The sequence below is a fragment of the Hoplias malabaricus genome, chromosome 6 (assembly GCF_029633855.1).
Source record: "Hoplias malabaricus isolate fHopMal1 chromosome 6, fHopMal1.hap1, whole genome shotgun sequence".
NCBI lineage: Eukaryota > Metazoa > Chordata > Actinopteri > Characiformes > Erythrinidae > Hoplias > Hoplias malabaricus.
Genome location: NC_089805.1, coordinates 22,462,628 through 22,481,645, shown reverse-complemented (window position 1 = coordinate 22,481,645; position 19,018 = coordinate 22,462,628). Strand labels below are relative to the sequence as shown.

The following is a 19,018-nucleotide window of genomic DNA, read 5'->3' as shown; positions in this document are numbered from 1 at the left end:
ATGGAATGACATGCGTAGTTTAGCGCTGAGTTGAAATGACATCATAAGGTGCTCTTGCTCAGTGTGTTTAGATAGTGGTATCGTGCTCTCTGATTGCTAAGCCTGGATGAGTAACATTGCTTGAATTAGTGATGGTTTGTGTGTAAGTGAAATATACTGACAACCAACAGATAGATTGAAAAGACTTAAGAAATGTACTGGTTGGCACAGAAATGACCCGCAATCCGGAGCAGCTGTGCGAAGGCTCGTTGGTCTAGGGGTATGATTCTCGCTTAGGGTGCGAGAGGTCCCGGGTTCAAATCCCGGACGAGCCCTGTTTCTCCGACCTGTGTTTGGAAATCAATGATGGTGACCTCAACTGTGTGCTTTGCTTTCCCGGTTATAGTCTTTCCTGCAGGACAACTCTGAAAATTTGCAAGCATGTTTTCCGCTCGTTGGTCTAGGGGTATGATTCTCGCTTTGGGTGCGAGAGGTCCCGGGTTCAAATCCCGGACGAGCCCTTCTTTCGTCCTTGCTCGCCGAGATGTTTGTCAGGGAACGATAACCCTTGAAAAAAGGCGTTCCCTGCTGATGGACTTTTTTCTGCCTTTGCACAAGGTATACTGTACTTTAAAGACAGTGCTTGCTTCTCCCAATTCATCTTTTTTATGGAAAATGAACCCTTGATAAAACGGTGAAACATTTCAAGTTTGTCAGTGTCTATGATCCCTAAAGATACTTCTAGTCTGATTGAATCAATAATGATATTTCAAAATCATGAATTTTTCCTCATGGTGTGACATGTTTGACTGCACAATGACTGCGTTAGATTTAAGTGACAGAATCGGTGGCAGAAAGATGAATGATTTATCTTGCTTTGATGGATACGCTAGCTCACCTGTCAGAGATTGAAGGCGTATCATGGCCAGCATGTCTGTAGCGATGGCCATGTTAAGAAAGAGAGCTTCTAAGGAATGGAATGACATGCGTAGTTTAGCGCTGAGTTGAAATGACATCATAAGGTGCTCTTGCTCAGTGTGTTTAGATAGTGGTATCGTGCTCTCTGATTGCTAAGCCTGGACGAGTAACATTGTTTGAATTAGTGATGGTTTGTGTGTAAGTGAAATATACTGACAACCAACAGATAGATTGAAAAGACTTAAGAAATGTACTGGTTGGCACAGAAATGACCCGCAATCCGGAGCAGCTGTGCGAAGGCTCGTTGGTCTAGGGGTATGATTCTCGCTTAGGGTGCGAGAGGTCCCGGGTTCAAATCCCGGACGAGCCCTGTTTCTCCGACCTGTGTTTGGAAATCAATGATGGTGACCTCAACTGTGTGCTTTGCTTTCCCGGTTATAGTCTTTCCTGCAGGACAACTCTGAAAATTTGCAAGCATGTTTTCGGCTCGTTGGTCTAGGGGTATGATTCTCGCTTTGGGTGCAAGAGGTCCCGGGTTCAAATCCCGGACGAGCCCTTCTTTCATCCTTGCTCGCCGAGATGTTTGTCAGGGAACGATAACCCTTGAAAAAAGGCGTTCCCTGCTGATGGACTTTTTTCTGCCTTTGCACAAGGTATACTGTACTTTAAAGACAGTGCTTGCTTCTCCCAATTCATCTTTTTTATGGAAAACGAACCCTTGATAAAACGGTGAAACATTTCAAGTTTGTCAGTGTCTATGATCCCTAAAGATACTTCTAGTCTGATTGAATCAATAATGATATTTCAAAATCATGAATTTTTCCTCATGGTGTGACATGTTTGACTGCACAATGACTGCGTTAGATTTAAGTGACAGAATCGGTGGCAGAAAGATGAATGATTTATCTTGCTTTGATGGATACGCTAGCTCACCTGTCAGAGATTGAAGGCGTATCATGGCCAGCATGTCTGTAGCGATGGCCATGTTAAGAAAGAGAGCTTCTAAGGAATGGAATGACATGCGTAGTTTAGCGCTGAGTTGAAATGACATCATAAGGTGCTCTTGCTCAGTGTGTTTAGATAGTGGTATCGTGCTCTCTGATTGCTAAGCCTGGATGAGTAACATTGTTTGAATTAGTGATGGTTTGTGTGTAAGTGAAATATACTGACAACCAACAGATAGATTGAAAAGACTTAAGAAATGTACTGGTTGGCACAGAAATGACCCGCAATCCGGAGCAGCTGTGCGAAGGCTCGTTGGTCTAGGGGTATGATTCTCGCTTAGGGTGCGAGAGGTCCCGGGTTCAAATCCCGGACGAGCCCTGTGTTTGGAAATCAATGATGGTGACCTCAACTGTGTGCTTTGCTTTCCCGGTTATAGTCTTTCCTGCAGGACAACTCTGAAAATTTGCAAGCATGTTTTCGGCTCGTTGGTCTAGGGGTATGATTCTCGCTTTGGGTGCGAGAGGTCCCGGGTTCAAATCCCGGACGAGCCCTTCTTTCATCCTTGCTCGCCGAGATGTTTGTCAGGGAACGATAACCCTTGAAAAAAGGCGTTCCCTGCTGATGGACTTTTTTCTGCCTTTGCACAAGGTATACTGTACTTTAAAGACAGTGCTTGCTTCTCCCAATTCATCTTTTTTATGGAAAACGAACCCTTGATAAAACGGTGAAACATTTCAAGTTTGTCAGTGTCTATGATCCCTAAAGATACTTCTAGTCTGATTGAATCAATAATGATATTTCAAAATCATGAATTTTTCCTCATGGTGTGACATGTTTGACTGCACAATGACTGCGTTAGATTTAAGTGACAGAATCGGTGGCAGAAAGATGAATGATTTATCTTGCTTTGATGGATACGCTAGCTCACCTGTCAGAGATTGAAGGCGTATCATGGCCAGCATGTCTGTAGCGATGGCCATGTTAAGAAAGAGAGCTTCTAAGGAATGGAATGACATGCGTAGTTTAGCGCTGAGTTGAAATGACATCATAAGGTGCTCTTGCTCAGTGTGTTTAGATAGTGGTATCGTGCTCTCTGATTGCTAAGCCTGGATGAGTAACATTGTTTGAATTAGTGATGGTTTGTGTGTAAGTGAAATATACTGACAACCAACAGATAGATTGAAAAGACTTAAGAAATGTACTGGTTGGCACAGAAATGACCCGCAATCCGGAGCAGCTGTGCGAAGGCTCGTTGGTCTAGGGGTATGATTCTCGCTTAGGGTGCGAGAGGTCCCGGGTTCAAATCCCGGACGAGCCCTGTTTCTCCGACCTGTGTTTGGAAATCAATGATGGTGACCTCAACTGTGTGCTTTGCTTTCCCGGTTATAGTCTTTCCTGCAGGACAACTCTGAAAATTTGCAAGCATGTTTTCGGCTCGTTGGTCTAGGGGTATGATTCTCGCTTTGGGTGCGAGAGGTCCCGGGTTCAAATCCCGGACGAGCCCTTCTTTCATCCTTGCTCGCCGAGATGTTTGTCAGGGAACGATAACCCTTGAAAAAAGGCGTTCCCTGCTGATGGACTTTTTTCTGCCTTTGCACAAGGTATACTGTACTTTAAAGACAGTGCTTGCTTCTCCCAATTCATCTTTTTTATGGAAAACGAACCCTTGATAAAACGGTGAAACATTTCAAGTTTGTCAGTGTCTATGATCCCTAAAGATACTTCTAGTCTGATTGAATCAATAATGATATTTCAAAATCATGAATTTTTCCTCATGGTGTGACATGTTTGACTGCACAATGACTGCGTTAGATTTAAGTGACAGAATCGGTGACAGAAAGATGAATGATTTATCTTGCTTTGATGGATACGCTAGCTCACCTGTCAGAGATTGAAGGCGTATCATGGCCAGCATGTCTGTAGCGATGGCCATGTTAAGAAAGAGAGCTTCTAAGGAATGGAATGACATGCGTAGTTTAGCGCTGAGTTGAAATGACATCATAAGGTGCTCTTGCTCAGTGTGTTTAGATAGTGGTATCGTGCTCTCTGATTGCTAAGCCTGGATGAGTAACATTGCTTGAATTAGTGATGGTTTGTGTGTAAGTGAAATATACTGACAACCAACAGATAGATTGAAAAGACTTAAGAAATGTACTGGTTGGCACAGAAATGACCCGCAATCCGGAGCAGCTGTGCGAAGGCTCGTTGGTCTAGGGGTATGATTCTCGCTTAGGGTGCGAGAGGTCCCGGGTTCAAATCCCGGACGAGCCCTGTTTCTCCGACCTGTGTTTGGAAATCAATGATGGTGACCTCAACTGTGTGCTTTGCTTTCCCGGTTATAGTCTTTCCTGCAGGACAACTCTGAAAATTTGCAAGCATGTTTTCGGCTCGTTGGTCTAGGGGTATGATTCTCGCTTTGGGTGCGAGAGGTCCCGGGTTCAAATCCCGGACGAGCCCTTCTTTCATCCTTGCTCGCCGAGATGTTTGTCAGGGAACGATAACCCTTGAAAAAAGGCGTTCCCTGCTGATGGACTTTTTTCTGCCTTTGCACAAGGTATACTGTACTTTAAAGACAGTGCTTGCTTCTCCCAATTCATCTTTTTTATGGAAAATGAACCCTTGATAAAACGGTGAAACATTTCAAGTTTGTCAGTGTCTATGATCCCTAAAGATACTTCTAGTCTGATTGAATCAATAATGATATTTCAAAATCATGAATTTTTCCTCATGGTGTGACATGTTTGACTGCACAATGACTGCGTTAGATTTAAGTGACAGAATCGGTGGCAGAAAGATGAATGATTTATCTTGCTTTGATGGATACGCTAGCTCACCTGTCAGAGATTGAAGGCGTATCATGGCCAGCATGTCTGTAGCGATGGCCATGTTAAGAAAGAGAGCTTCTAAGGAATGGAATGACATGCGTAGTTTAGCGCTGAGTTGAAATGACATCATAAGGTGCTCTTGCTCAGTGTGTTTAGATAGTGGTATCGTGCTCTCTGATTGCTAAGCCTGGATGAGTAACATTGTTTGAATTAGTGATGGTTTGTGTGTAAGTGAAATATACTGACAACCAACAGATAGATTGAAAAGACTTAAGAAATGTACTGGTTGGCACAGAAATGACCCGCAATCCGGAGCAGCTGTGCGAAGGCTCGTTGGTCTAGGGGTATGATTCTCGCTTAGGGTGCGAGAGGTCCCGGGTTCAAATCCCGGACGAGCCCTGTTTCTCCGACCTGTGTTTGGAAATCAATGATGGTGACCTCAACTGTGTGCTTTGCTTTCCCGGTTATAGTCTTTCCTGCAGGACAACTCTGAAAATTTGCAAGCATGTTTTCGGCTCGTTGGTCTAGGGGTATGATTCTCGCTTTGGGTGCGAGAGGTCCCGGGTTCAAATCCCGGACGAGCCCTTCTTTCATCCTTGCTCGCTGAGATGTTTGTCAGGGAACGATAACCCTTGAAAAAAGGCGTTCCCTGCTGATGGACTTTTTTCTGCCTTTGCACAAGGTATACTGTACTTTAAAGACAGTGCTTGCTTCTCCCAATTCATCTTTTTTATGGAAAATGAACCCTTGATAAAACGGTGAAACATTTCAAGTTTGTCAGTGTCTATGATCCCTAAAGATACTTCTAGTCTGATTGAATCAATAATGATATTTCAAAATCATGAATTTTTCCTCATGGTGTGACATGTTTGACTGCACAATGACTGCGTTAGATTTAAGTGACAGAATCGGTGGCAGAAAGATGAATGATTTATCTTGCTTTGATGGATACGCTAGCTCACCTGTCAGAGATTGAAGGCGTATCATGGCCAGCATGTCTGTAGCGATGGCCATGTTAAGAAAGAGAGCTTCTAAGGAATGGAATGACATGCGTAGTTTAGCGCTGAGTTGAAATGACATCATAAGGTGCTCTTGCTCAGTGTGTTTAGATAGTGGTATCGTGCTCTCTGATTGCTAAGCCTGGATGAGTAACATTGTTTGAATTAGTGATGGTTTGTGTGTAAGTGAAATATACTGACAACCAACAGATAGATTGAAAAGACTTAAGAAATGTACTGGTTGGCACAGAAATGACCCGCAATCCGGAGCAGCTGTGCGAAGGCTCGTTGGTCTAGGGGTATGATTCTCGCTTAGGGTGCGAGAGGTCCCGGGTTCAAATCCCGGACGAGCCCTGTTTCTCCGACCTGTGTTTGGAAATCAATGATGGTGACCTCAACTGTGTGCTTTGCTTTCCCGGTTATAGTCTTTCCTGCAGGACAACTCTGAAAATTTGCAAGCATGTTTTCGGCTCGTTGGTCTAGGGGTATGATTCTCGCTTTGGGTGCGAGAGGTCCCGGGTTCAAATCCCGGACGAGCCCTTCTTTCATCCTTGCTCGCCGAGATGTTTGTCAGGGAACGATAACCCTTGAAAAAAGGCGTTCCCTGCTGATGGACTTTTTTCTGCCTTTGCACAAGGTATACTGTACTTTAAAGACAGTGCTTGCTTCTCCCAATTCATCTTTTTTATGGAAAACGAACCCTTGATAAAACGGTGAAACATTTCAAGTTTGTCAGTGTCTATGATCCCTAAAGATACTTCTAGTCTGATTGAATCAATAATGATATTTCAAAATCATGAATTTTTCCTCATGGTGTGACATGTTTGACTGCACAATGACTGCGTTAGATTTAAGTGACAGAATCGGTGGCAGAAAGATGAATGATTTATCTTGCTTTGATGGATACGCTAGCTCACCTGTCAGAGATTGAAGGCGTATCATGGCCAGCATGTCTGTAGCGATGGCCATGTTAAGAAAGAGAGCTTCTAAGGAATGGAATGACATGCGTAGTTTAGCGCTGAGTTGAAATGACATCATAAGGTGCTCTTGCTCAGTGTGTTTAGATAGTGGTATCGTGCTCTCTGATTGCTAAGCCTGGATGAGTAACATTGCTTGAATTAGTGATGGTTTGTGTGTAAGTGAAATATACTGACAACCAACAGATAGATTGAAAAGACTTAAGAAATGTACTGGTTGGCACAGAAATGACCCGCAATCCGGAGCAGCTGTGCGAAGGCACGTTGGTCTAGGGGTATGATTCTCGCTTAGGGTGCGAGAGGTCCCGGGTTCAAATCCCGGACGAGCCCTGTTTCTCCGACCTGTGTTTGGAAATCAATGATGGTGACCTCAACTGTGTGCTTTGCTTTCCCGGTTATAGTCTTTCCTGCAGGACAACTCTGAAAATTTGCAAGCATGTTTTCGGCTCGTTGGTCTAGGGGTATGATTCTCGCTTTGGGTGCGAGAGGTCCCGGGTTCAAATCCCGGACGAGCCCTTCTTTCATCCTTGCTCGCCGAGATGTTTGTCAGGGAACGATAACCCTTGAAAAAAGGCGTTCCCTGCTGATGGACTTTTTTCTGCCTTTGCACAAGGTATACTGTACTTTAAAGACAGTGCTTGCTTCTCCCAATTCATCTTTTTTATGGAAAATGAACCCTTGATAAAACGGTGAAACATTTCAAGTTTGTCAGTGTCTATGATCCCTAAAGATACTTCTAGTCTGATTGAATCAATAATGATATTTCAAAATCATGAATTTTTCCTCATGGTGTGACATGTTTGACTGCACAATGACTGCGTTAGATTTAAGTGACAGAATCGGTGGCAGAAAGATGAATGATTTATCTTGCTTTGATGGATACGCTAGCTCACCTGTCAGAGATTGAAGGCGTATCATGGCCAGCATGTCTGTAGCGATGGCCATGTTAAGAAAGAGAGCTTCTAAGGAATGGAATGACATGCGTAGTTTAGCGCTGAGTTGAAATGACATCATAAGGTGCTCTTGCTCAGTGTGTTTAGATAGTGGTATCGTGCTCTCTGATTGCTAAGCCTGGATGAGTAACATTGTTTGAATTAGTGATGGTTTGTGTGTAAGTGAAATATACTGACAACCAACAGATAGATTGAAAAGACTTAAGAAATGTACTGGTTGGCACAGAAATGACCCGCAATCCGGAGCAGCTGTGCGAAGGCTCGTTGGTCTAGGGGTATGATTCTCGCTTAGGGTGCGAGAGGTCCCGGGTTCAAATCCCGGACGAGCCCTGTTTCTCCGACCTGTGTTTGGAAATCAATGATGGTGACCTCAACTGTGTGCTTTGCTTTCCCGGTTATAGTCTTTCCTGCAGGACAACTCTGAAAATTTGCAAGCATGTTTTCGGCTCGTTGGTCTAGGGGTATGATTCTCGCTTTGGGTGCGAGAGGTCCCGGGTTCAAATCCCGGACGAGCCCTTCTTTCATCCTTGCTCGCCGAGATGTTTGTCAGGGAACGATAACCCTTGAAAAAAGGCGTTCCCTGCTGATGGACTTTTTTCTGCCTTTGCACAAGGTATACTGTACTTTAAAGACAGTGCTTGCTTCTCCCAATTCATCTTTTTTATGGAAAACGAACCCTTGATAAAACGGTGAAACATTTCAAGTTTGTCAGTGTCTATGATCCCTAAAGATACTTCTAGTCTGATTGAATCAATAATGATATTTCAAAATCATGAATTTTTCCTCATGGTGTGACATGTTTGACTGCACAATGACTGCGTTAGATTTAAGTGACAGAATCGGTGGCAGAAAGATGAATGATTTATCTTGCTTTGATGGATACGCTAGCTCACCTGTCAGAGATTGAAGGCGTATCATGGCCAGCATGTCTGTAGCGATGGCCATGTTAAGAAAGAGAGCTTCTAAGGAATGGAATGACATGCGTAGTTTAGCGCTGAGTTGAAATGACATCATAAGGTGCTCTTGCTCAGTGTGTTTAGATAGTGGTATCGTGCTCTCTGATTGCTAAGCCTGGATGAGTAACATTGCTTGAATTAGTGATGGTTTGTGTGTAAGTGAAATATACTGACAACCAACAGATAGATTGAAAAGACTTAAGAAATGTACTGGTTGGCACAGAAATGACCCGCAATCCGGAGCAGCTGTGCGAAGGCTCGTTGGTCTAGGGGTATGATTCTCGCTTAGGGTGCGAGAGGTCCCGGGTTCAAATCCCGGACGAGCCCTGTTTCTCCGACCTGTGTTTGGAAATCAATGATGGTGACCTCAACTGTGTGCTTTGCTTTCCCGGTTATAGTCTTTCCTGCAGGACAACTCTGAAAATTTGCAAGCATGTTTTCGGCTCGTTGGTCTAGGGGTATGATTCTCGCTTTGGGTGCGAGAGGTCCCGGGTTCAAATCCCGGACGAGCCCTTCTTTCGTCCTTGCTCGCCGAGATGTTTGTCAGGGAACGATAACCCTTGAAAAAAGGCGTTCCCTGCTGATGGACTTTTTTCTGCCTTTGCACAAGGTATACTGTACTTTAAAGACAGTGCTTGCTTCTCCCAATTCATCTTTTTTATGGAAAATGAACCCTTGATAAAACGGTGAAACATTTCAAGTTTGTCAGTGTCTATGATCCCTAAAGATACTTCTAGTCTGATTGAATCAATAATGATATTTCAAAATCATGAATTTTTCCTCATGGTGTGACATGTTTGACTGCACAATGACTGCGTTAGATTTAAGTGACAGAATCGGTGGCAGAAAGATGAATGATTTATCTTGCTTTGATGGATACGCTAGCTCACCTGTCAGAGATTGAAGGCGTATCATGGCCAGCATGTCTGTAGCGATGGCCATGTTAAGAAAGAGAGCTTCTAAGGAATGGAATGACATGCGTAGTTTAGCGCTGAGTTGAAATGACATCATAAGGTGCTCTTGCTCAGTGTGTTTAGATAGTGGTATCGTGCTCTCTGATTGCTAAGCCTGGATGAGTAACATTGTTTGAATTAGTGATGGTTTGTGTGTAAGTGAAATATACTGACAACCAACAGATAGATTGAAAAGACTTAAGAAATGTACTGGTTGGCACAGAAATGACCCGCAATCCGGAGCAGCTGTGCGAAGGCTTGTTGGTCAAGGGGTATGATTCTCGCTTAGGGTGCGAGAGGTCCCGGGTTCAAATCCCGGAAGAGCCCTGTTTCTCCGACCTGTGGTTGGAAATCAACGATGGTGACCTCAACTGTGTGCTTTGCTTTCCCGGTTATAGTCTTTCCTGGAGGACAACTCTGAAAATTTGCAAGCATGTTTTTGGCTCGTTGGTCTAGGGGTATGATTCTCGCTTTGGGTGCGAGAGGTCCCGGGTTCAAATCCCGGACGAGCCCTTCTTTCATCCTTGCTCGCCGAGATGTTTGTCAGGGAACGATAACCCTTGAAAAAAGGCGTTCCCTGCTGATGGACTTTTTTCTGCCTTTGCACAAGGTATACTGTACTTTAAAGACAGTGCTTGCTTCTCCCAATTCATCTTTTTTATGGAAAACGAACCCTTGATAAAACGGTGAAACATTTCAAGTTTGTCAGTGTCTATGATCCCTAAAGATACTTCTAGTCTGATTGAATCAATAATGATATTTCAAAATCATGAATTTTTCCTCATGGTGTGACATGTTTGACTGCACAATGACTGCGTTAGATTTAAGTGACAGAATCGGTGGCAGAAAGATGAATGATTTATCTTGCTTTGATGGATACGCTAGCTCACCTGTCAGAGATTGAAGGCGTATCATGGCCAGCATGTCTGTAGCGATGGCCATGTTAAGAAAGAGAGCTTCTAAGGAATGGAATGACATGCGTAGTTTAGCGCTGAGTTGAAATGACATCATAAGGTGCTCTTGCTCAGTGTGTTTAGATAGTGGTATCGTGCTCTCTGATTGCTAAGCCTGGACGAGTAACATTGTTTGAATTAGTGATGGTTTGTGTGTAAGTGAAATATACTGACAACCAACAGATAGATTGAAAAGACTTAAGAAATGTACTGGTTGGCACAGAAATGACCCGCAATCCGGAGCAGCTGTGCGAAGGCTCGTTGGTCTAGGGGTATGATTCTCGCTTAGGGTGCGAGAGGTCCCGGGTTCAAATCCCGGACGAGCCCTGTTTCTCCGACCTGTGTTTGGAAATCAATGATGGTGACCTCAACTGTGTGCTTTGCTTTCCCGGTTATAGTCTTTCCTGCAGGACAACTCTGAAAATTTGCAAGCATGTTTTCGGCTCGTTGGTCTAGGGGTATGATTCTCGCTTTGGGTGCAAGAGGTCCCGGGTTCAAATCCCGGACGAGCCCTTCTTTCATCCTTGCTCGCCGAGATGTTTGTCAGGGAACGATAACCCTTGAAAAAAGGCGTTCCCTGCTGATGGACTTTTTTCTGCCTTTGCACAAGGTATACTGTACTTTAAAGACAGTGCTTGCTTCTCCCAATTCATCTTTTTTATGGAAAACGAACCCTTGATAAAACGGTGAAACATTTCAAGTTTGTCAGTGTCTATGATCCCTAAAGATACTTCTAGTCTGATTGAATCAATAATGATATTTCAAAATCATGAATTTTTCCTCATGGTGTGACATGTTTGACTGCACAATGACTGCGTTAGATTTAAGTGACAGAATCGGTGGCAGAAAGATGAATGATTTATCTTGCTTTGATGGATACGCTAGCTCACCTGTCAGAGATTGAAGGCGTATCATGGCCAGCATGTCTGTAGCGATGGCCATGTTAAGAAAGAGAGCTTCTAAGGAATGGAATGACATGCGTAGTTTAGCGCTGAGTTGAAATGACATCATAAGGTGCTCTTGCTCAGTGTGTTTAGATAGTGGTATCGTGCTCTCTGATTGCTAAGCCTGGATGAGTAACATTGCTTGAATTAGTGATGGTTTGTGTGTAAGTGAAATATACTGACAACCAACAGATAGATTGAAAAGACTTAAGAAATGTACTGGTTGGCACAGAAATGACCCGCAATCCGGAGCAGCTGTGCGAAGGCTCGTTGGTCTAGGGGTATGATTCTCGCTTAGGGTGCGAGAGGTCCCGGGTTCAAATCCCGGACGAGCCCTGTTTCTCCGACCTGTGTTTGGAAATCAATGATGGTGACCTCAACTGTGTGCTTTGCTTTCCCGGTTATAGTCTTTCCTGCAGGACAACTCTGAAAATTTGCAAGCATGTTTTCCGCTCGTTGGTCTAGGGGTATGATTCTCGCTTTGGGTGCGAGAGGTCCCGGGTTCAAATCCCGGACGAGCCCTTCTTTCGTCCTTGCTCGCCGAGATGTTTGTCAGGGAACGATAACCCTTGAAAAAAGGCGTTCCCTGCTGATGGACTTTTTTCTGCCTTTGCACAAGGTATACTGTACTTTAAAGACAGTGCTTGCTTCTCCCAATTCATCTTTTTTATGGAAAATGAACCCTTGATAAAACGGTGAAACATTTCAAGTTTGTCAGTGTCTATGATCCCTAAAGATACTTCTAGTCTGATTGAATCAATAATGATATTTCAAAATCATGAATTTTTCCTCATGGTGTGACATGTTTGACTGCACAATGACTGCGTTAGATTTAAGTGACAGAATCGGTGGCAGAAAGATGAATGATTTATCTTGCTTTGATGGATACGCTAGCTCACCTGTCAGAGATTGAAGGCGTATCATGGCCAGCATGTCTGTAGCGATGGCCATGTTAAGAAAGAGAGCTTCTAAGGAATGGAATGACATGCGTAGTTTAGCGCTGAGTTGAAATGACATCATAAGGTGCTCTTGCTCAGTGTGTTTAGATAGTGGTATCGTGCTCTCTGATTGCTAAGCCTGGACGAGTAACATTGTTTGAATTAGTGATGGTTTGTGTGTAAGTGAAATATACTGACAACCAACAGATAGATTGAAAAGACTTAAGAAATGTACTGGTTGGCACAGAAATGACCCGCAATCCGGAGCAGCTGTGCGAAGGCTCGTTGGTCTAGGGGTATGATTCTCGCTTAGGGTGCGAGAGGTCCCGGGTTCAAATCCCGGACGAGCCCTGTTTCTCCGACCTGTGTTTGGAAATCAATGATGGTGACCTCAACTGTGTGCTTTGCTTTCCCGGTTATAGTCTTTCCTGCAGGACAACTCTGAAAATTTGCAAGCATGTTTTCGGCTCGTTGGTCTAGGGGTATGATTCTCGCTTTGGGTGCAAGAGGTCCCGGGTTCAAATCCCGGACGAGCCCTTCTTTCATCCTTGCTCGCCGAGATGTTTGTCAGGGAACGATAACCCTTGAAAAAAGGCGTTCCCTGCTGATGGACTTTTTTCTGCCTTTGCACAAGGTATACTGTACTTTAAAGACAGTGCTTGCTTCTCCCAATTCATCTTTTTTATGGAAAACGAACCCTTGATAAAACGGTGAAACATTTCAAGTTTGTCAGTGTCTATGATCCCTAAAGATACTTCTAGTCTGATTGAATCAATAATGATATTTCAAAATCATGAATTTTTCCTCATGGTGTGACATGTTTGACTGCACAATGACTGCGTTAGATTTAAGTGACAGAATCGGTGGCAGAAAGATGAATGATTTATCTTGCTTTGATGGATACGCTAGCTCACCTGTCAGAGATTGAAGGCGTATCATGGCCAGCATGTCTGTAGCGATGGCCATGTTAAGAAAGAGAGCTTCTAAGGAATGGAATGACATGCGTAGTTTAGCGCTGAGTTGAAATGACATCATAAGGTGCTCTTGCTCAGTGTGTTTAGATAGTGGTATCGTGCTCTCTGATTGCTAAGCCTGGATGAGTAACATTGTTTGAATTAGTGATGGTTTGTGTGTAAGTGAAATATACTGACAACCAACAGATAGATTGAAAAGACTTAAGAAATGTACTGGTTGGCACAGAAATGACCCGCAATCCGGAGCAGCTGTGCGAAGGCTCGTTGGTCTAGGGGTATGATTCTCGCTTAGGGTGCGAGAGGTCCCGGGTTCAAATCCCGGACGAGCCCTGTTTCTCCGACCTGTGTTTGGAAATCAATGATGGTGACCTCAACTGTGTGCTTTGCTTTCCCGGTTATAGTCTTTCCTGCAGGACAACTCTGAAAATTTGCAAGCATGTTTTCGGCTCGTTGGTCTAGGGGTATGATTCTCGCTTTGGGTGCGAGAGGTCCCGGGTTCAAATCCCGGACGAGCCCTTCTTTCATCCTTGCTCGCCGAGATGTTTGTCAGGGAACGATAACCCTTGAAAAAAGGCGTTCCCTGCTGATGGACTTTTTTCTGCCTTTGCACAAGGTATACTGTACTTTAAAGACAGTGCTTGCTTCTCCCAATTCATCTTTTTTATGGAAAACGAACCCTTGATAAAACGGTGAAACATTTCAAGTTTGTCAGTGTCTATGATCCCTAAAGATACTTCTAGTCTGATTGAATCAATAATGATATTTCAAAATCATGAATTTTTCCTCATGGTGTGACATGTTTGACTGCACAATGACTGCGTTAGATTTAAGTGACAGAATCGGTGGCAGAAAGATGAATGATTTATCTTGCTTTGATGGATACGCTAGCTCACCTGTCAGAGATTGAAGGCGTATCATGGCCAGCATGTCTGTAGCGATGGCCATGTTAAGAAAGAGAGCTTCTAAGGAATGGAATGACATGCGTAGTTTAGCGCTGAGTTGAAATGACATCATAAGGTGCTCTTGCTCAGTGTGTTTAGATAGTGGTATCGTGCTCTCTGATTGCTAAGCCTGGATGAGTAACATTGTTTGAATTAGTGATGGTTTGTGTGTAAGTGAAATATACTGACAACCAACAGATAGATTGAAAAGACTTAAGAAATGTACTGGTTGGCACAGAAATGACCCGCAATCCGGAGCAGCTGTGCGAAATCTCGTTGGTCTAGGGGTATGATTCTCGCTTAGGGTGCGAGAGGTCCCGGGTTCAAATCCCGGACGAGCCCTGTTTCTCCGACCTGTGTTTGGAAATCAATGATGGTGACCTCAACTGTGTGCTTTGCTTTCCCGGTTATAGTCTTTCCTGCAGGACAACTCTGAAAATTTGCAAGCATGTTTTCGGCTCGTTGGTCTAGGGGTATGATTCTCGCTTTGGGTGCGAGAGGTCCCGGGTTCAAATCCCGGACGAGCCCTTCTTTCATCCTTGCTCGCTGAGATGTTTGTCAGGGAACGATAACCCTTGAAAAAAGGCGTTCCCTGCTGATGGACTTTTTTCTGCCTTTGCACAAGGTATACTGTACTTTAAAGACAGTGCTTGCTTCTCCCAATTCATCTTTTTTATGGAAAATGAACCCTTGATAAAACGGTGAAACATTTCAAGTTTGTCAGTGTCTATGATCCCTAAAGATACTTCTAGTCTGATTGAATCAATAATGATATTTCAAAATCATGAATTTTTCCTCATGGTGTGACATGTTTGACTGCACAATGACTGCGTTAGATTTAAGTGACAGAATCGGTGGCAGAAAGATGAATGATTTATCTTGCTTTGATGGATACGCTAGCTCACCTGTCAGAGATTGAAGGCGTATCATGGCCAGCATGTCTGTAGCGATGGCCATGTTAAGAAAGAGAGCTTCTAAGGAATGGAATGACATGCGTAGTTTAGCGCTGAGTTGAAATGACATCATAAGGTGCTCTTGCTCAGTGTGTTTAGATAGTGGTATCGTGCTCTCTGATTGCTAAGCCTGGATGAGTAACATTGTTTGAATTAGTGATGGTTTGTGTGTAAGTGAAATATACTGACAACCAACAGATAGATTGAAAAGACTTAAGAAATGTACTGGTTGGCACAGAAATGACCCGCAATCCGGAGCAGCTGTGCGAAGGCTCGTTGGTCTAGGGGTATGATTCTCGCTTAGGGTGCGAGAGGTCCCGGGTTCAAATCCCGGACGAGCCCTGTTTCTCCGACCTGTGTTTGGAAATCAATGATGGTGACCTCAACTGTGTGCTTTGCTTTCCCGGTTATAGTCTTTCCTGCAGGACAACTCTGAAAATTTGCAAGCATGTTTTCGGCTCGTTGGTCTAGGGGTATGATTCTCGCTTTGGGTGCGAGAGGTCCCGGGTTCAAATCCCGGACGAGCCCTTCTTTCATCCTTGCTCGCCGAGATGTTTGTCAGGGAACGATAACCCTTGAAAAAAGGCGTTCCCTGCTGATGGACTTTTTTCTGCCTTTGCACAAGGTATACTGTACTTTAAAGACAGTGCTTGCTTCTCCCAATTCATCTTTTTTATGGAAAACGAACCCTTGATAAAACGGTGAAACATTTCAAGTTTGTCAGTGTCTATGATCCCTAAAGATACTTCTAGTCTGATTGAATCAATAATGATATTTCAAAATCATGAATTTTTCCTCATGGTGTGACATGTTTGACTGCACAATGACTGCGTTAGATTTAAGTGACAGAATCGGTGGCAGAAAGATGAATGATTTATCTTGCTTTGATGGATACGCTAGCTCACCTGTCAGAGATTGAAGGCGTATCATGGCCAGCATGTCTGTAGCGATGGCCATGTTAAGAAAGAGAGCTTCTAAGGAATGGAATGACATGCGTAGTTTAGCGCTGAGTTGAAATGACATCATAAGGTGCTCTTGCTCAGTGTGTTTAGATAGTGGTATCGTGCTCTCTGATTGCTAAGCCTGGATGAGTAACATTGCTTGAATTAGTGATGGTTTGTGTGTAAGTGAAATATACTGACAACCAACAGATAGATTGAAAAGACTTAAGAAATGTACTGGTTGGCACAGAAATGACCCGCAATCCGGAGCAGCTGTGCGAAGGCTCGTTGGTCTAGGGGTATGATTCTCGCTTAGGGTGCGAGAGGTCCCGGGTTCAAATCCCGGACGAGCCCTGTTTCTCCGACCTGTGTTTGGAAATCAATGATGGTGACCTCAACTGTGTGCTTTGCTTTCCCGGTTATAGTCTTTCCTGCAGGACAACTCTGAAAATTTGCAAGCATGTTTTCGGCTCGTTGGTCTAGGGGTATGATTCTCGCTTTGGGTGCGAGAGGTCCCGGGTTCAAATCCCGGACGAGCCCTTCTTTCATCCTTGCTCGCCGAGATGTTTGTCAGGGAACGATAACCCTTGAAAAAAGGCGTTCCCTGCTGATGGACTTTTTTCTGCCTTTGCACAAGGTATACTGTACTTTAAAGACAGTGCTTGCTTCTCCCAATTCATCTTTTTTATGGAAAATGAACCCTTGATAAAACGGTGAAACATTTCAAGTTTGTCAGTGTCTATGATCCCTAAAGATACTTCTAGTCTGATTGAATCAATAATGATATTTCAAAATCATGAATTTTTCCTCATGGTGTGACATGTTTGACTGCACAATGACTGCGTTAGATTTAAGTGACAGAATCGGTGGCAGAAAGATGAATGATTTATCTTGCTTTGATGGATACGCTAGCTCACCTGTCAGAGATTGAAGGCGTATCATGGCCAGCATGTCTGTAGCGATGGCCATGTTAAGAAAGAGAGCTTCTAAGGAATGGAATGACATGCGTAGTTTAGCGCTGAGTTGAAATGACATCATAAGGTGCTCTTGCTCAGTGTGTTTAGATAGTGGTATCGTGCTCTCTGATTGCTAAGCCTGGATGAGTAACATTGTTTGAATTAGTGATGGTTTGTGTGTAAGTGAAATATACTGACAACCAACAGATAGATTGAAAAGACTTAAGAAATGTACTGGTTGGCACAGAAATGACCCGCAATCCGGAGCAGCTGTGCGAAGGCTCGTTGGTCTAGGGGTATGATTCTCGCTTAGGGTGCGAGAGGTCCCGGGTTCAAATCCCGGACGAGCCCTGTTTCTCCGACCTGTGTTTGGAAATCAATGATGGTGACCTCAACTGTGTGCTTTGCTTTCCCGGTTATAGTCTTTCCTGCAGGACAACTCTGAAAATTTGCAAGCATGTTTTCGGCTCGTTGGTCTAGGGGTATGATTCTCGCTTTGGGTGCGAGAGGTCCCGGGTTCAAATCCCGGACGAGCCCTTCTTTCATCCTTGCTCGCCGAGATGTTTGTCAGGGAACGATAACCCTTGAAAAAAGGCGTTCCCTGCTGATGGACTTTTTTCTGCCTTTGCACAAGGTATACTGTACTTTAAAGACAGTGCTTGCTTCTCCCAATTCATCTTTTTTATGGAAAACGAACCCTTGATAAAACGGTGAAACATTTCAAGTTTGTCAGTGTCTATGATCCCTAAAGATACTTCTAGTCTGATTGAATCAATAATGATATTTCAAAATCATGAATTTTTCCTCATGGTGTGACATGTTTGACTGCACAATGACTGCGTTAGATTTAAGTGACAGAATCGGTGGCAGAAAGATGAATGATTTATCTTGCTTTGATGGATACGCTAGCTCACCTGTCAGAGATTGAAGGCGTATCATGGCCAGCATGTCTGTAGCGATGGCCATGTTAAGAAAGAGAGCTTCTAAGGAATGGAATGACATGCGTAGTTTAGCGCTGAGTTGAAATGACATCATAAGGTGCTCTTGCTCAGTGTGTTTAGATAGTGGTATCGTGCTCTCTGATTGCTAAGCCTGGATGAGTAACATTGTTTGAATTAGTGATGGTTTGTGTGTAAGTGAAATATACTGACAACCAACAGATAGATTGAAAAGACTTAAGAAATGTACTGGTTGGCACAGAAATGACCCGCAATCCGGAGCAGCTGTGCGAAGGCTTGTTGGTCAAGGGGTATGATTCTCGCTTAGGGTGCGAGAGGTCCCGGGTTCAAATCCCGGAAGAGCCCTGTTTCTCTGACCTGTGGTTGGAAATCAACGATGGTGACCTCAACTGTGTGCTTTGCTTTCCCGGTTATAGTCTTTCCTGGAGGACAACTCTGAAAATTTGCAAGCATGTTTTTGGCTCGTTGGTCTAGGGGTATGATTCTCGCTTTGGGTGCGAGAGGTCCCGGGTTCAAATCCCGGACGAGCCCTTCTTTCATCCTTGCTCGCCGAGATGTTTGTCAGGGAACGATAACCCTTGAAAAAAGGCGTTCCCTGCTGATGGACTTTTTTCTGCCTTTGCACAAGGTATACTGTACTTTAAAGACAGTGCTTGCTTCTCCCAATTCATCTTTTTTATGGAAAACGAACCCTTGATAAAACGGTGAAACATTTCAAGTTTGTCAGTGTCTATGATCCCTAAAGATACTTCTAGTCTGATTGAATCAATAATGATATTTCAAAATCATGAATTTTTCCTCATGGTGTGACATGTTTGACTGCACAATGACTGCGTTAGATTTAAGTGACAGAATCGGTGGCAGAAAGATGAATGATTTATCTTGCTTTGATGGATACGCTAGCTCACCTGTCAGAGATTGAAGGCGTATCATGGCCAGCATGTCTGTAGCGATG

General features: G+C 43.8%; 38 non-coding genes across 38 annotated transcripts; all 38 read left to right on the top strand.

Annotated features, from left to right (window-relative positions):
- The first annotated feature begins 242 nt into the window (after positions 1-242).
- trnap-agg (transfer RNA proline (anticodon AGG)) lies at positions 243-314 on the top strand. Its single transcript has one exon. It is a non-coding gene; the product is annotated as a tRNA-Pro (tRNA).
- A 114-nt stretch (positions 315-428) lies between these two features.
- On the top strand, positions 429-500 carry trnap-ugg (transfer RNA proline (anticodon UGG)). Its single transcript has one exon. It is a non-coding gene; the product is annotated as a tRNA-Pro (tRNA).
- A 695-nt stretch (positions 501-1,195) lies between these two features.
- trnap-agg (transfer RNA proline (anticodon AGG)) lies at positions 1,196-1,267 on the top strand. The gene has a single exon. It is a non-coding gene; the product is annotated as a tRNA-Pro (tRNA).
- A 114-nt stretch (positions 1,268-1,381) lies between these two features.
- Positions 1,382-1,453, top strand: trnap-ugg (transfer RNA proline (anticodon UGG)). Its single transcript has one exon. It is a non-coding gene; the product is annotated as a tRNA-Pro (tRNA).
- A 695-nt stretch (positions 1,454-2,148) lies between these two features.
- On the top strand, positions 2,149-2,220 carry trnap-agg (transfer RNA proline (anticodon AGG)). Its single transcript has one exon. It is a non-coding gene; the product is annotated as a tRNA-Pro (tRNA).
- Positions 2,221-2,321: 101 nt separating this feature from the next.
- Positions 2,322-2,393, top strand: trnap-ugg (transfer RNA proline (anticodon UGG)). Its single transcript has one exon. It is a non-coding gene; the product is annotated as a tRNA-Pro (tRNA).
- Positions 2,394-3,088: 695 nt separating this feature from the next.
- trnap-agg (transfer RNA proline (anticodon AGG)) lies at positions 3,089-3,160 on the top strand. The gene has a single exon. It is a non-coding gene; the product is annotated as a tRNA-Pro (tRNA).
- Positions 3,161-3,274: 114 nt separating this feature from the next.
- Positions 3,275-3,346, top strand: trnap-ugg (transfer RNA proline (anticodon UGG)). The gene has a single exon. It is a non-coding gene; the product is annotated as a tRNA-Pro (tRNA).
- Positions 3,347-4,041: 695 nt separating this feature from the next.
- On the top strand, positions 4,042-4,113 carry trnap-agg (transfer RNA proline (anticodon AGG)). Its single transcript has one exon. It is a non-coding gene; the product is annotated as a tRNA-Pro (tRNA).
- A 114-nt stretch (positions 4,114-4,227) lies between these two features.
- trnap-ugg (transfer RNA proline (anticodon UGG)) lies at positions 4,228-4,299 on the top strand. Its single transcript has one exon. It is a non-coding gene; the product is annotated as a tRNA-Pro (tRNA).
- Positions 4,300-4,994: 695 nt separating this feature from the next.
- Positions 4,995-5,066, top strand: trnap-agg (transfer RNA proline (anticodon AGG)). Its single transcript has one exon. It is a non-coding gene; the product is annotated as a tRNA-Pro (tRNA).
- A 114-nt stretch (positions 5,067-5,180) lies between these two features.
- trnap-ugg (transfer RNA proline (anticodon UGG)) lies at positions 5,181-5,252 on the top strand. Its single transcript has one exon. It is a non-coding gene; the product is annotated as a tRNA-Pro (tRNA).
- Positions 5,253-5,947: 695 nt separating this feature from the next.
- Positions 5,948-6,019, top strand: trnap-agg (transfer RNA proline (anticodon AGG)). Its single transcript has one exon. It is a non-coding gene; the product is annotated as a tRNA-Pro (tRNA).
- Positions 6,020-6,133: 114 nt separating this feature from the next.
- Positions 6,134-6,205, top strand: trnap-ugg (transfer RNA proline (anticodon UGG)). The gene has a single exon. It is a non-coding gene; the product is annotated as a tRNA-Pro (tRNA).
- Positions 6,206-6,900: 695 nt separating this feature from the next.
- trnap-agg (transfer RNA proline (anticodon AGG)) lies at positions 6,901-6,972 on the top strand. The gene has a single exon. It is a non-coding gene; the product is annotated as a tRNA-Pro (tRNA).
- Positions 6,973-7,086: 114 nt separating this feature from the next.
- On the top strand, positions 7,087-7,158 carry trnap-ugg (transfer RNA proline (anticodon UGG)). Its single transcript has one exon. It is a non-coding gene; the product is annotated as a tRNA-Pro (tRNA).
- Positions 7,159-7,853: 695 nt separating this feature from the next.
- trnap-agg (transfer RNA proline (anticodon AGG)) lies at positions 7,854-7,925 on the top strand. Its single transcript has one exon. It is a non-coding gene; the product is annotated as a tRNA-Pro (tRNA).
- Positions 7,926-8,039: 114 nt separating this feature from the next.
- On the top strand, positions 8,040-8,111 carry trnap-ugg (transfer RNA proline (anticodon UGG)). The gene has a single exon. It is a non-coding gene; the product is annotated as a tRNA-Pro (tRNA).
- A 695-nt stretch (positions 8,112-8,806) lies between these two features.
- Positions 8,807-8,878, top strand: trnap-agg (transfer RNA proline (anticodon AGG)). Its single transcript has one exon. It is a non-coding gene; the product is annotated as a tRNA-Pro (tRNA).
- A 114-nt stretch (positions 8,879-8,992) lies between these two features.
- On the top strand, positions 8,993-9,064 carry trnap-ugg (transfer RNA proline (anticodon UGG)). Its single transcript has one exon. It is a non-coding gene; the product is annotated as a tRNA-Pro (tRNA).
- Positions 9,065-9,945: 881 nt separating this feature from the next.
- trnap-ugg (transfer RNA proline (anticodon UGG)) lies at positions 9,946-10,017 on the top strand. Its single transcript has one exon. It is a non-coding gene; the product is annotated as a tRNA-Pro (tRNA).
- A 695-nt stretch (positions 10,018-10,712) lies between these two features.
- Positions 10,713-10,784, top strand: trnap-agg (transfer RNA proline (anticodon AGG)). The gene has a single exon. It is a non-coding gene; the product is annotated as a tRNA-Pro (tRNA).
- Positions 10,785-10,898: 114 nt separating this feature from the next.
- Positions 10,899-10,970, top strand: trnap-ugg (transfer RNA proline (anticodon UGG)). The gene has a single exon. It is a non-coding gene; the product is annotated as a tRNA-Pro (tRNA).
- Positions 10,971-11,665: 695 nt separating this feature from the next.
- trnap-agg (transfer RNA proline (anticodon AGG)) lies at positions 11,666-11,737 on the top strand. Its single transcript has one exon. It is a non-coding gene; the product is annotated as a tRNA-Pro (tRNA).
- Positions 11,738-11,851: 114 nt separating this feature from the next.
- trnap-ugg (transfer RNA proline (anticodon UGG)) lies at positions 11,852-11,923 on the top strand. The gene has a single exon. It is a non-coding gene; the product is annotated as a tRNA-Pro (tRNA).
- Positions 11,924-12,618: 695 nt separating this feature from the next.
- Positions 12,619-12,690, top strand: trnap-agg (transfer RNA proline (anticodon AGG)). The gene has a single exon. It is a non-coding gene; the product is annotated as a tRNA-Pro (tRNA).
- Positions 12,691-12,804: 114 nt separating this feature from the next.
- On the top strand, positions 12,805-12,876 carry trnap-ugg (transfer RNA proline (anticodon UGG)). The gene has a single exon. It is a non-coding gene; the product is annotated as a tRNA-Pro (tRNA).
- Positions 12,877-13,571: 695 nt separating this feature from the next.
- On the top strand, positions 13,572-13,643 carry trnap-agg (transfer RNA proline (anticodon AGG)). The gene has a single exon. It is a non-coding gene; the product is annotated as a tRNA-Pro (tRNA).
- A 114-nt stretch (positions 13,644-13,757) lies between these two features.
- Positions 13,758-13,829, top strand: trnap-ugg (transfer RNA proline (anticodon UGG)). Its single transcript has one exon. It is a non-coding gene; the product is annotated as a tRNA-Pro (tRNA).
- A 695-nt stretch (positions 13,830-14,524) lies between these two features.
- trnap-agg (transfer RNA proline (anticodon AGG)) lies at positions 14,525-14,596 on the top strand. Its single transcript has one exon. It is a non-coding gene; the product is annotated as a tRNA-Pro (tRNA).
- Positions 14,597-14,710: 114 nt separating this feature from the next.
- Positions 14,711-14,782, top strand: trnap-ugg (transfer RNA proline (anticodon UGG)). Its single transcript has one exon. It is a non-coding gene; the product is annotated as a tRNA-Pro (tRNA).
- A 695-nt stretch (positions 14,783-15,477) lies between these two features.
- Positions 15,478-15,549, top strand: trnap-agg (transfer RNA proline (anticodon AGG)). Its single transcript has one exon. It is a non-coding gene; the product is annotated as a tRNA-Pro (tRNA).
- Positions 15,550-15,663: 114 nt separating this feature from the next.
- Positions 15,664-15,735, top strand: trnap-ugg (transfer RNA proline (anticodon UGG)). The gene has a single exon. It is a non-coding gene; the product is annotated as a tRNA-Pro (tRNA).
- Positions 15,736-16,430: 695 nt separating this feature from the next.
- Positions 16,431-16,502, top strand: trnap-agg (transfer RNA proline (anticodon AGG)). The gene has a single exon. It is a non-coding gene; the product is annotated as a tRNA-Pro (tRNA).
- A 114-nt stretch (positions 16,503-16,616) lies between these two features.
- trnap-ugg (transfer RNA proline (anticodon UGG)) lies at positions 16,617-16,688 on the top strand. Its single transcript has one exon. It is a non-coding gene; the product is annotated as a tRNA-Pro (tRNA).
- A 695-nt stretch (positions 16,689-17,383) lies between these two features.
- Positions 17,384-17,455, top strand: trnap-agg (transfer RNA proline (anticodon AGG)). The gene has a single exon. It is a non-coding gene; the product is annotated as a tRNA-Pro (tRNA).
- Positions 17,456-17,569: 114 nt separating this feature from the next.
- On the top strand, positions 17,570-17,641 carry trnap-ugg (transfer RNA proline (anticodon UGG)). Its single transcript has one exon. It is a non-coding gene; the product is annotated as a tRNA-Pro (tRNA).
- An 881-nt stretch (positions 17,642-18,522) lies between these two features.
- Positions 18,523-18,594, top strand: trnap-ugg (transfer RNA proline (anticodon UGG)). Its single transcript has one exon. It is a non-coding gene; the product is annotated as a tRNA-Pro (tRNA).
- The last annotated feature ends 424 nt before the right edge of the window (positions 18,595-19,018 follow it).